A 9,177-nucleotide genomic window follows, 5' to 3' on the forward strand; every position below is an offset into this window, starting at 1 on the left:
TTATAAATTGAATTCTAGCAAACCTAATCCAACAAAAAGGAGTATATTTTAACTAAATATTTTAACTAAAAAAATTCAAGTTTTTTAAATATTAAAAAAATCAATACATTGAGTAACTTAGTAGGATTGCAGGATACCAGAATAAGATACAAAAATATAAGCTCCTTTTTTCATAGCAATGGATCATTGTAGGAGAAGTCTGTTGAGTGTGGTAACAAGTTACATGATCTTAAAGTCCCTCTACAGATATTTATCAGTTCTATCTAACAATGGAAGAAAAGAACCTACAATGTTGGCTGGCAGGACCACCCAGTGCTCCCAGGGACTAGACCACCAACCAAGGAGTGTACAGGGAGGGGTCCATGGCTCCAGATACATATGTAGCAGAGGATGTCCTTGCCTGACATCAATGGGAGGGGAGGCCCTTTGTCCAGTGGAGGTTTAACGCTCCAGCATAGGGGGATGCTGGAGCGGTGGGGAGAGAGAGGGTGAGTGGGTGGGGGAGCACTCATACAGGCAAAGGGGAGGAGGGAGAGGACAGATGTGGGATGGGGGTTTGTGGAGGGGTAACCTGGAAGTGGGATATCATTTGAGATGTAAACAAATGGGATGATTAATTTAATAAAAAAAGAAAGGAAGAGGAGAATCTTCACAGTAGAGAAGTCTGCTGTGATCAGAATAACCATTACCTCAGGCAGTGGGGGAGGGGAACATCCACATCTCCTGATATGACACCCTCAGAACAGCACAATAGCAATGATTTTCTTCTCATGGGGAAAAAAGACAGAGAAGTCCAGATGGGGGAATGGTTTACTTTTTACTTCAAAGGTTGTTATGAAAGGCTGAACATGTACACTAAAGGAGACTAAGGAAATCCAAAGGCTCCAGGCGTAGGCAGTGCTGGCGAGAGAACACCGCAAAGGACATCAACGGGACTGAGGTCTGTAGATCACTGCTGTACACTGCAGCTGCGAAGGCCCTGGGCTTCTAACTCCACTGAGCAAGAGAATATCCCAGCTCATCGGTGAGACTCGGGAAGGATGAAGAAGCAAAGGATGAAGTAAAGAAGGGAGTGAGGCACGGGCACATGATTCCTAAGTGCTTCACACACAAAAAAAAAATCATACGTGCATCCTCCCAAACCAGTCTTCCAAGGGTATTCGGGAATTGACATGCCTATGAGACTATTTCACATTTGAAATCATGGGAGAAGCTGCCCGGGATTCATAAAACCTATAGCTGTCTTCCTGTTTATCCGCTAGTGCGGCATCGATGACAGTTGGCTTTCCTGTCTTCCGGATGTCCTTCCTGTTAATGACATGTTTTCCGGGTTCACTGCCAACAACCCATCCAAGGCGGAGTGAAGAGGCAGCTTGAAGCTGTAAAAGAGGGTGCCTTGGCTTCAGTTTGTCGTTTGAGCAGTTCTCTTAACATCTGTGAGTCTGAGCTGGGCGGTGGTGTTGCATGCCTTTAATCCCAGCATTTGGGAGGCAGAGGCAGGCAGATTTCTGAGTTCGAGGCCAGCCTGGTCTACAGAGTTAGTTCCAGGACAGCCAGGGCTATTACAGAGAATAATAGCCCTATCTTGAAAAAAACAAAAACAAAACAAAACAAAACAAAACAACAACAAAATCTGTGAGTCTGTCTGTCTGAAAATGGGAACCAACCACAGAAAAGTGCTCCTCTCTCAGGTCTGCTGTGAGAGTCACACTAAGACTCATTCTCACATGATTTTAGGAAATTATAAAAATTATGTCATTGTCAGTTCACACCAATCCTCTGCTCTAAGCCCTCTAGCCCCACCCCCAAGTCCTCTCTGTGACTTTATTGCCTCATCAGGAATGACTTGTAGATGTCTGGTCTTTCTCCTGTTACCGTCTTCCATTTCTTAGACACATCAACGTTGCTCCAGTCTACACAGCTCCATCATTACAGTCCAGGCCACCCTTCGTTCTCACATGCAGGGCTTCTGCCCATTTCCACTACGCTTTTATATAGAAATGTAACCATTGAGGCTTTTCCTAAATGACCACATACAAATAGCTTCACACACAGAATCCCCAGCAATGCTTTATGATATTATCATCACTCTATGTACTAAATGCTTCCTCAAAGCCCTCTTGACATTTCTAGTAAGTGTTCCCACTGTCTCTGAAAAATACATCGAATCAAATTGTGTTTAGGGGTTGGCAAGATGCTTGACAGATCCAAGTTTGGTTTCCATGTCCCACAGGGTGGAAGGAGAGCCCCCACTCCCACCAACTGCCCTGTCACCTCTGCATGTAAAGCATGGCGGTGTCCTGCCACACGTACAAAATAAAATAAAATGCAAAAATATTGTAAAATGTCTTTTAGTATTAGGTAGTCACAAGAGTCTTTGGGGTTAACACAGATTAATTCTTTAACCAATGACCTACTCAGGCTTAAAAAATCACTTGAGTCACATTTCTGGAGGAGGAAGGCTGAGAAGAGGTACACATTTCAGAGACAGAGCCCTATAGGGATGCTTGATCATTTCCTTTCCAGTGATCTCACATAATTCTTGATACAGGTCACATCCCTCCCCCTCTCCCACTCCCATAATATTGTTTTGTCTTTTTATTTTTTTCCTGTACCTAAGCTCCAGGTGTGTGGCAGCTGTTCCTTCGCTTGTAAATAAAATAAGAGCCTCCCATTTCAGGCTCGGCTTCCTCTAGGCTCAGGAAGGGGGAATACGTCCTGAAAAGTCAGCAATTATATCTGATGGGCAGTGACACAGGCAGCCAGCCTCTGTCAACACCCCTGCTGACAAATGACAATCAAGATTCACTGCTGCCTGGGACGAGGGCCATTTGGGACCTTCCAAGTCATATCTTGAGATAAGACTCATCCTGGTTTTCATTATCGAGGAAGGAGTTTCTTGTCTTTATTAACAGCGACCCTAACGTAACCCTATCAGAACTGCAGGCTGTCATATCTGACGCACAAATACCACCTTCTATCTGAGAGTCAGTCCTGAAATCAGGATGATATCGTGGATTTTATGATTGCAGATAAGACCCCACTCAGTACTAAAAAAATGTAGTTATTAAGTTTTCTTTGACTTTTAACATGGAAGTCCTACCAGAATGCCTACATAAATCTTTCCACTCAGGGCCAATAATGATGTCGTCCTAGAATCTATACCTTAGACTTCCTTCATCCCAGGCATCCTGGGATCTATACTTTAGACGTCCCTCATCCCAGGCCATCTTCTCTGGCTTCTGGCATTGAGTCTCTGGGGGTGAGAGGGAATTTGTATTACGGAATCTCCTTCTAATTTATCTCTAGTTTATTGCTATCTGGTTTCGTTTGTGCCTTAAACATACCTGATTTACTTTTGTATGGTGGGTACCTGGTTCACTCCAATAAATAAAGGCTACCAAGAATTTTTGATTTATCCTAATTTTGATTTATCTGGCAACAGATTTCAGGCTCTTTTGAAAGGCTGAAGTCAGGGAGGCTCAAGTCTGCCCATGTGTGAGGCCTGTCTTAGGTTCTGTTATCAAAGGTGTGATGTGTGATACCCACACCACGGAAACTGTACTGATCACTCGTAAAGAGACCCTGAGTTGTTCTGTTTTACCTCAGAAGAGTTAAAGTTAAGTGCTTGGATGTGACTTAAGAGTGACATATGTTTCCCACTTCCCATTTATATCACATGGATATTCAAATAGTAAAGTCTATTAAAAAAAAAACAACAGGAAATCTCCAAAATCTTAAATGTTTTGGGCCCAAGCTTTTCTGATGAGAGATAACTGACGGGTACCATCACTCTCTCATGTATTTATAAGTGACAAAAAGTTTTTCTTTCTCACAAACATAAGTATTCAGACATTCCCTCACCGGCATCTTACCAACCCTCAGACATGTCCTTTTAGTCATGATTTATTGTTGAAAGTAGAGCAGTTATTTCCTTTGTGCCTTTTCTTCCCTCCGACCCTTCCCATTGGTCTTGGATAACCAATCGGGAGCTTTCCCAGGAAGACCCTGCCTCCCCCTCTTCACATTCCTCAGTTGCCTATATAGTTCTCTGTCTCGGGCTGAAGCCCTGAAAACTCCCCCCTCCCATGTTAGCCCATCCCTGGTGGTGTTAGTGTTCAGGTCTCTTTTAGGCAGCCATGTTGATAAGACTTCGTAGGTTTAGTCCTTCAGAAACGTGTAGGAGACACAATCTCACAGACAACTTTATGGTCCTCTGGCTCTTGCTACACAAATCTCTTGTTCTCTCAAGTCCTAAAAAACACATCTTTTGAGATGATAATATGGTTTTATCATTGTTTCAACCTCCTCAGGCCTCCCCATGTCCCCCAACCCCCTTATTCACAGACTGTTTCAACCTGCCAGTTCCAAATAATGACACAGAAACTTTTATTATTTATGAAATCGTAGGCCTTGGACCTTAGCTCGTTCCCAACCAGCTTGTATAGCATAAATAACCCTTTCTATACCAGTCCACATTTGTGACATGGCCTGCTACCTCTCAATCAGTTCCTGTTCAACCATCTTTCTCCATGTCTAGCTAGCAAGTCCTCCCGCCTCTCAGTTCTTCCTACAGTTCCTGGCTCTGCCCAGATGCCCCATCTTTTCTCTCCTGGCCTGTAATAGGCCATCAGCTTTTTATTAAACCAATCATAAAATGATGGAGAAGAATTGTCTTAGTCAGGGTTTCTATTCCTGCACAAACGTCATGACCAAGAAGCAAATTGGGGAGGAAAGGGTTTATTCAGCTTACCTTTCCACACTACTGTTCATCACAAAGGGAAGTCAGGACTAGAACTCAAGCAGGTCAGGAAGCAGGAGCTGATGCAGAGGCCATGGAGGGATGTTCCTTACTGGCTTGCTTCCCCTGGCTTCCTCAGTTTGCTATCTTATAGAACCCAAGACTTCCAGCCCAGGGATGGCACCACCCACAATGGACCCTCCCACCCTTGATAACTAATTGAGAAAATGCCTTGTAGCTGGATCTCATGGAGGCATTTCTTCAAAGGAGGCTCCTTTCTCTGTGATAACTCCAGCCTGTGTCAAGTTGACACTCAAAACCAGCCAGTACAAGAATGTTTAAAATATACGATGCATGGGATGAGAAATTAACAATACCAAATTCCAGACAGCACTCAGCTGGTACAGAAATCAACATTAGAATAATACAAAGGCAACCTTTACACAAAGCACAGAAAAGATTATCCCAAAACCCTCTCTCCCCTATTTTTATTTCTTTGAAATTCATGGCCTTCTTTTTCCTAATTGTTGATTATATGAATGTGTGTATATATATTTGTATATATATATATGTATATATATATACTTATATTTAATTCTATATATAGATGTAATACATATATACATATACTATATATACATATACTATATATATATACATATATATATAGACACACCTAAGTACATACATAGTATACACACACACATAAGTATGAAATGTTCAGTTTGTAAAATGTTACTCAGATATGTATGTTCTTAGAGCTGACCATCTGACATTACATAACCAGTTGGTGTCCTGTTCCCTGGGAAAGACTATTTATCTAGCTCTCAGCAGTCCTTAGTTTCCTGTAGTTCTTTGTCTCAGCATGAGGCCTCATAAACTTTCTCTCATCCACTTCATTATGTTTTATTGTGTTGACCTTGTTCAAGTCATGTTTATGTAGATATACTGTTGAGACATTGTGAAGGTAGCTTTTGACATTATAGGAAACACAATTTCCCAGCAAACCCCCAGATCTCAAAGGAGATCTTACAATTTTCTGCCCCCTTATCTAAACTGATCCCTGAGCTTAGGTGTAGGGGTTGTAGATGTGTCAGCTGGAAAAGAGCTCCATGACTTTGCATTTTGACTGGTTGTAGTTTTCTGTAATGGTCTCTATCTGTTGCAAAAAGAGGTTTCCTGGGTATACAGATCAATATTTAGAATGTAGTTAAGGATCATGTTTAATGAAGTGGTGGTTATAGGTTCTTCTACAAGATCTATTATTCCACTAGCTTTGGATAGTTGGCTATGGTTCTAGTGCCAGGCACGACTTCCCTCATGTTGAGTAGATCTTAAGTCCAATTAGATGTTGGCTACAGCAAAGTATCTTTGAAGTTATGGCACCCTTAGGATCATTGGGCCATGCTAGTAGTTGCTGTGGTTCCTGGGTATCATATATGTGTAGGAAAGGAGGTAAATTCCCTCCTTTCGGAAGCTTGCATAGTGCCTTCTGGTACCACAAAAGCTAGTCTTCAGGGAGGAGGCCCTCTGATCAGTCCAGCTCAGGGCCGCTTAGCCCTGTGTTCACAGTGCATGGTGTATTCAGCAATGGGGACTTATCTTCCATCTTTGGAGGACAACCAAGGACAATCGCAGAAGCCTATAATGTTTTAGTAATCTCTTGGACAACCCTGACCAACACTTCAAAAGAGGACTTCTTATGCCTGATGGTGGAGTTTTTGACAGATGGTCTGTAGCACTTGGGGGGGGAAGTCCTATCAGACCAAGTGATAAAATATTTAAACTATACATGTTTATACACTGAATGGCATGTACTATGGTCATTACTAGGTTAATAGTATAACTCTATATCTTCAGATATCCTTACTGTTATTTCATTCTCCTTCTGTATTTTATCCCTTACTCCTCCTTATAGTACCCCCATCCCTGTTTCTCCATTTTCCTGCTCAGATCAGTTCAATCCTGCCATTCCCTCTCGGTTGCTCATCCCACCCCTCCCCTGCAATGGTACCTTCTTACTTTCCTGGCTTCTCAGGTTCCTCCAGGTCATGCCTTACAGATTTGGAGCTCAGGTGTTGTATTTGTCCTTTTGGGTCCCGGTTACCTCACTCAATATGACCTTTCCTAGTTTCATTTGCCCCTTAGATGTCCTCAGCTATGTCTTGCTGGGTATGCTAGGAATACGAAGCTTCGACTGCTCTCTGCCTGAGCTATCTTCCTGGTTTGCGAGTGTGATGAGCACCCTTGAAGGATAAAGTAATGAATGTCTTTATCTGAGCTGCTGTTTGCTGCACATGGCAGATTCGCAGGTTCAGTGCTCCCCACACCCCCGTGAGGCAAAAGATGGTACCAGCCCTCCACATCTGCCTGTGGGCACCTGGGCTTAGAAAAAATGTGCATTGTGCTGTATTCCGGCTACTCTCTTTTGCTGAGTGATAAACTCTTCTATTTCTGACCCAGGAGTCTTGTGTCAGCATGTCAACACATCAGCTACCTAGTGTATTTACTTGCAGATGGCACACAGAGACTTCTTGCAGTTCTTAGCAATTGTGAGAATGAAATTTTTAAAAGGTTGATTGATGTTGGCAGGGGCAGTATAATGAGCATGGGAGTACAGGTGTCTGCCTAGGTCGGAAGAGGCATTAGATTAGACTCCTTTGAGCTGGAGTTACAATGTGGTTGTGAGCTACCTTTATTTTAATGGGTGCTTGGGAACTGAACCCACATCTTTAAGTACATATTCATTTCTTCATTCCCTAAAAAATAGAATTTTAATATGATTAAAAATTATAGTCCTTTGTTTCTGTGGGAAATACTCTAAGGTCATAGGAAGAGAGATATCTTTTTATATACATTATAGAAATATCAAAGTCAAAATGGTAGATGTGTGTTTTTGAAAGGAAGAATTTTCAAATACTTTCTAACTGTGAATCCATTTTTCCCAGCTTGGAGAAAAGGTACTTATGGGTTTTGGATCATTTAATAATCATACAAATGAGCTGAAATGTATGCCAGCATGAGAATACAGAGGAATGGGAGCTGGAATTGCTTCTGGCTTTCTGAGACTTCCTAGGAACTCAAGAAATTGGGGGGGGGGGGCTTCAGGGTAGGGGCTAGACAGATGAATCTGCAGTTAAGAGTGAGTACTGTGTGACGCACATCTGGCGCATAGCTGGCGGTCCCGGTACTGCTGGTCTGTGTGCCCTGAGGGAGGGTTTCGTGCAGGCGGCCGAAGGATCCCCTCTGGATCCTCTCAATAAAGTCTTTCATCTTTGGGTGGATCTACAATGGCTTCAGCAGTGTGCTCCAGTCCCTAGAACTCTGCAAGAAATCTGGAAAACTTGTATTCTTAGGTTTGGACAATGCGGGCAAAACCACTCTTCTTTACATGCTGAAAGATGGCAGACTAAGCCAGCCCCTAACAATGCTCCATCCCACTCCAGAAGAACTGACAATTGCTGGAATGACTTTCACCACTTTTGATCTCGGTGGGCAAGAGCAAGCATGTCGGATTTAGAAATATTATCTCCCAGAGGTTAATGGTATAGTTTTTCTGGTGGACTGTGCAGATCATTCCCGTCTTATGGAATCCAAAGTTCAGCTTAATGCTTTAATGGCAGATGAAACAGTAGCCAACGTGCCAATTCTTATCTTGGGAAACAAAACTGACAGGACAGATGCAATCAGTGAAGAAAAACTCCGTGAAATATTTGGGCTCTATGGGCAGACCACAGGAAAGGGGGGTGTGGCTCTGAAGGAGCTGAACGCCCGCCCCATGGAAGTATTCATGTGCAGTGTGCTCAAGAGGCAAGGCTAAGGCGAGGGTTTCCGCTGGCCTTCCCAGTATATTGACTGATGTTTGGGCAGTGAAAATAAAGCGTTTTACTTCTGGACTGATCCTATTTAAAAAAAAAAAAAAAAAAAAAAAAGAGTGAGTACTGCTCTTGCAGAAGACCTGAGTTTGGTTCTGAGCATGCTCACTGGATGGCTCATAGCTCACGACCACCCATAACTCAAGTTCCAGGAGATCCAACACTCTTTTCTGACCTCCTGTATGCATGTGCACACATCCACACTCAGATAGATACACATACATATATGATGAAAAACAAAAATATAATCTTAAAAAATATAAACAAAATTTTGAAGTGGTGAGTACACATATTTCTTTCTCTTGAATACACATGGAGGGTTTCTGCTTAGAACCAATATCCTAGTTCCTACTATGCTACTGTCATGCTTTAGATGTGAGATGTTCCTAATGGCTCGTGTTCCCTAATGGCTCATGCGTTTGAACACCTTGTCCACAACTGAGGGCGGTTTGGAAACCTTAGGGACATAGGGTCCAGCTGCTAGATGTAGAAGAGTCCTGCCAGTCCCGTGCTCAGCTTTCTGGTTGACTGCAATGGCAGTGGCGTATGGAGCCACCCCTC

At 42.8% G+C, this 9,177-nt stretch overlaps 1 pseudogene across 1 annotated transcript in view; it reads left to right on the forward strand.

Moving 5' to 3' along the window:
* LOC116101440 overlaps positions 1-8,600 on the forward strand; it is a 21,918-nt pseudogene extending 13,318 nt beyond the window's left edge. Inside the window, exon 2 of the transcript XR_004122837.1 lies at positions 8,007-8,600. The product of XR_004122837.1 is annotated as a GTP-binding protein SAR1a pseudogene (transcript). The remainder of the gene's footprint in view (positions 1-8,006) is intronic.
* Positions 8,601-9,177: the final 577 nt, after the last annotated feature.

Source organism: Mastomys coucha, unplaced genomic scaffold, assembly GCF_008632895.1.
Source record: "Mastomys coucha isolate ucsf_1 unplaced genomic scaffold, UCSF_Mcou_1 pScaffold21, whole genome shotgun sequence".
Taxonomy (NCBI): Eukaryota; Metazoa; Chordata; class Mammalia; order Rodentia; family Muridae; genus Mastomys; species Mastomys coucha.